The sequence below is a fragment of the Lupinus angustifolius genome, chromosome LG03 (assembly GCF_001865875.1).
Source record: "Lupinus angustifolius cultivar Tanjil chromosome LG03, LupAngTanjil_v1.0, whole genome shotgun sequence".
Taxonomy (NCBI): Eukaryota; Viridiplantae; Streptophyta; class Magnoliopsida; order Fabales; family Fabaceae; genus Lupinus; species Lupinus angustifolius.
This window is the reverse complement of record NC_032011.1, coordinates 720,807-725,869: the sequence shown is the minus strand read 5'-3', so window position 1 is coordinate 725,869 and position 5,063 is coordinate 720,807.

Here is a 5,063-nt window from a genome sequence, read left to right as displayed (position 1 = left end):
TAGCATGTGACATGTTTTTTTTGGGTAAAAACTAATCATTTTTGGAGTATGTGACTGTGTCTTTCAACCCAGGAATCGAACTCTTAAACCGTATTTCCTCACCTTTTTCGGTAAGAACTAATCATTTTTGGAGTATGTGACTGTGCCTTTCAACCCAGGAATCGAACTTTTAAACCGGAGTCTTTTTGGTATGAGACATGTTTTTTAATTTCATTCTTTCTTAAACTAACAAGGCGTTGATCTAGTAGTGTAAGACTCCACTGAATCCCAAGGTCGAGAGTTCGATTCCTATGAGTAATACTTGTTGGGAGGGGCAATCACGAGCTCCGAAAAGGATTAGTTCCTTAACAAAAAGGTGAAGAAATACTCTTAATAGTATAAAAAAATATTGGATGCTTAATGATACTCTGTTTACATTAATTTACTAAGTGCAACTACTATTATTTATATGTAATACAAAATCATTAACAAAAATGATACATATGCACATTACTTTTTGTACATCTTTCTGGGACCTAAGCAAATGTGAGAGCATAAAAATGGAGTGGTCTTTTTATTCTAAGATGATTTGTATTTATTTTGGTTCAATAATCTTAACACAATTAAATATTAAAAAGATTGTTACTTATTTGATTATGGATTCATCATTAGTTAAAAGATTAATTATTTTTTAATACAATGATCCATTTTTTACTATTCATTTAATAAAAAGAATCGCAATTAATTATCTATAACTAATTATTCATTTAATAAAATATTTTCTTATTAATTAATGATTCCTTATCAATTACTCATTATTAAAAATGGTTGGCTAAAGTATGTTATTTTATAGACTAAATAAAATTGGGTTTTAGGAATTAACATTTAACATTTTTTTAATTATTGAATAATGGATGTTTGTATTTGGTAGAAAACAAGTAGTAACTAATAACCTTGAGCATGTAAGTGAAAAATTGAAAGTATATACTAAATTTATAACATTTGAAAACAAATTATTGTTAGACTTAAAAATCTTCTATTAGTTCAGTCACTATTGAACTTCCTTGGAGTGTTGGGCACTATGGAGCTAGCTACTAAAGTTGATTGTGAGTGATATATAGTGCCCTTCTTAGTTTTGATCATTGAATTATGTTTGCAAGTGATTTTTTGAAGGGCAATTGAAGGAAGAAGAAATCATGAAATACATTTGTGAGATGACTTTCAAACCTTTTATTTTCTTTCATTTTCCTCCAAAATCAAACTCACAAACAGATCCTAAAGATATGAAGATTAAAGGAAGATAAATAACTATATTGAGAACATTGTTAATGTTGGACTTAATCAAATAATAATAATGACAAGAGAGGATGTCCATGACCACCACCATGGTGTGGAAGTGGCATAGAGAAAGTCATTGCAAAGCACATCACATGATTCTAAATCAACTTTTCTTTAGTTCCACCCATTTTTGTATCATTGCATAGTAATCATATCCAATCCCATGCGTTGCACCACTGGTTGAAGAAATCTATCTGTTTGTTCGGGAATTGAATTGTGGAGGAAAATAAAAGACTTAATAGTCATAAAATATATTTATAAGATAATTTATAAATCTTTTGTTTCCATTCATTCTCCTATAAATTCAACTTTCAGAGAAACTTTGGGTCCTGAATCCAAGTCCTACTTCGTTGTACAAATTAATCTATTGTTTTAAGTGACTTATTTTTAAATGAGTATAATATTTATTCACTGTCCGTGTACAGACTTATGTATGGTTACTATATCATTTATTATTCATTTGAATTATTATTTTTGATTTTTTTTTGAAGAATTAATGATGATTAAATATGAATGGTAGATGATACTTTAACTGTATATAAAATTCATATATTATCGGTGTATTCTTCCTCTCTCTTTTTAAATATGTGTGGGAGTTAATTAAGATATATTCATCAACAAACATATATAGTTTGAAATCATTCTAATTTAACTAAACTCTCAAATTTGAATTCGATTAAGATACATTTTTACACTATATATGAGGCTCCATCATAGAATTGGAGATTAAATATAAAAAAATGACTATTTTAGACTTTTTAATAGCTTATAATGTTCTAAATTAATTCTCCTAGCCCAATTCTGATTTGTTGCTTTAAGAATTAGAACTATATGCACACATATAAATATTATCAGTTTTTTATTATTTTATACTCACCATTAACTACCCATACAAAACTTAGTTTAAAAAAAATATTCTTCATAAATATTTTAAATTATAAAACTAATTCTTCACAAAATACATTGTAACTATCAAACATATTCATGCAGTAAATGTTCTGTACGAGAATAGTACTACAGTACTAATCAATGACATATGCCATTTATCCATCACAACAATGATACATGCATAGAATTGCTTCTAGAGTTCTATTACCCGAAAGTAACATATTACTATTACTAATGATATTTTTTCGGGTAAGAAACTAATTTTTTTTATTCGTGATTGTTCCTCTCAATAAGTGTTGTTTATGGACCAACACATTGTTGATAAACTGACATATTACTATACTTCTAAAAGAAGACAACAAAAACTAATAAAAATAACAACTTTGATTTCATTGATTTATTATCCAAACAGTAAATACAAATGCTTAAATACTAAATTAAAGTAGAAATTAAATCCAAAAGTTAGTATTAATTATGATCAATCTACATGTACCATGATAATATCACTGAAAATATTGTATAAACTGAATTATTAATAAGTTATTTATTTGATTACATAAAGTATCCCACCACTTTTGTAATAATGGGCCTAAATGGCACATCCTATGAATTGGTGTGATGGATATGCATTATCACTTGAGAGTGAGAAATAAAGTTGTCAAAAAATATGTTATTGACAGATACACAGCACGTTGAGGAAGAATAAAAGGAGCCCATAAAAGAATTCCACAAAGATCTTACTCGAAACAATAAATTGAAATATGTGGGGTGAGACTCCTCTCAGTAATGGAGAGACAAATGATTTTTTTCTTTATATTTTAAGAGTAAAAATATAATATCATTTTAAATAAAATGGATATAAATATTAATATGTGTTGTCTTTTCTTTACTTTTACATAGCATTTACCTCTTCATTAATGGAGAGGAGTCTCACTCATGATTAAGAGTTAAGACTCATACACATGTTGATCCTTCAAATAAACTATACGAGCAAAAATAAAAATAAAAATATATTTGAAGATGTTTGAGAGTTGCTTTTTTTTTTGAAAGGGAACAAGTAAAATATTAGAAAATATCATATTCCTCTTCCTCCCACTTTCTTCATTTTGGTTTTAATCTATTATTATTTTTTACTTTTACCATTTTTGTTTCACCATTTCTTAATAGGAAATGGAGTATCTCCTCCTGCCAATGAAATCATGACATGTGTCATGTTTTAACATTTTCTATAAAATTATTTTTTAAAATAAACAAAATAGCACACATGTCACATTTTTATTGGCTAGAGGAGATAAATTATCTTCTTATATAAGGAGATACATTATTCTCTTCTTAATATGTAATCATATTTTGTTTTTAATAGGGTGAGGCTCGACCCGTAGACATGTCTTAACTCGATGACTTAGGGGCGGGTCTAATCCGTCTAAATAAAAAAGGACAGACTTGATTAAAAGGATAGACCAGTCGTCAAAAAATGACGGGTTCATGTTTAGGTTTGGATCACCCGGTCTGTCCCTTATAATTATATACCAAGAATAATTGAATAAGTATTTATCAATACCCCTTATGTTCAGTCTACATAACTCAAATACGTACAAGTCCACAAAATATATCCACACCACTTACCATATGATCCTTATTTCTTACCCTTTTGAGTATTGACATGTTGTTGTAATTTCAGTTCTCATGTGTTTTTTACCATTTACCATAACACTTCAGCTTAAATTGATCATTAACCGTTTAAATTGTTCTGAAATTTTCAATGCATTCTATAATTTTCAGGTACATGATTGTGATAGTTTTTAGTTTCAATGATGCAATTTACATTTGGTAATTTATATACTGATATATGTGATATGCAAGTTTTAGTTGAGTTTATATACCGATTGTGATAATTTTGATTGTATATCCTTAAAGATTTGATAGAAAAATCTACATTTGTTATTTTGTCATTTTCTAACTCAGACCCGTCCATATCTTGACTCGTCTTATTTTGGACCCGTCCCTCATGTGTCCCATCCTAATTAAGGACGACTTCGGATTCAAAAATTGACCTGATCAATATTTAGGGACAAGTGAGGGACATGCTTAACCCGTCTCAACCCGTCCCACGCTCACCCCTAATTTTTAATATATATTGTTAATGTAATATTTCTTACACGGTGGTACATTGTTCAATATAGAAATTACTTTTATTTAAAAATTAATAATAATTAATAAATAAATAAATAAAATAATATAATGATAATCTATACACATATTCATTACCGATATAATTATAAGTACATCTCTCTAACCATGCTTATTTACATGCAATAAAGAACTCATTTACTTTAATTGAAGCTATGTAAACTACATCCAATAATAAAAAATTGCTACATATTCTCATAGAAAAAATGTTATGTCCTAAAGATCCTCACATTTATCCTTACACTATAGACCTTTTGTAAGTGTATAGGATCAAGTCTACTACAAAATAATATTTTTTACATGGAGATTTCCCCGTTTTCCTATTACTTTTAAATATGTTAAAACCTTTCCCTTTTACAAAAAAAAAATTTCCATGACTCTCAACATATCATATAAAAAAATCGTATAATTAATTTCATTAATAATTGTACTACATTTATCAAAATCTTATTCATTAATATAATTAAACCAATTCCTCTTTTTACTAAAATTATTAAAATAAATAATGACATTTTTGGTAAAATTAAATTTACTATACATATAATCTATAAATAAAAACAAAAATTCAAAATTTGTAAAAAGAATAAGAAAGTATAAATTAAATAAGGTAAATAAACTACATTATTAATCCAATGTCTTAAAAAGATATAAAACAGAACAAAAATGGT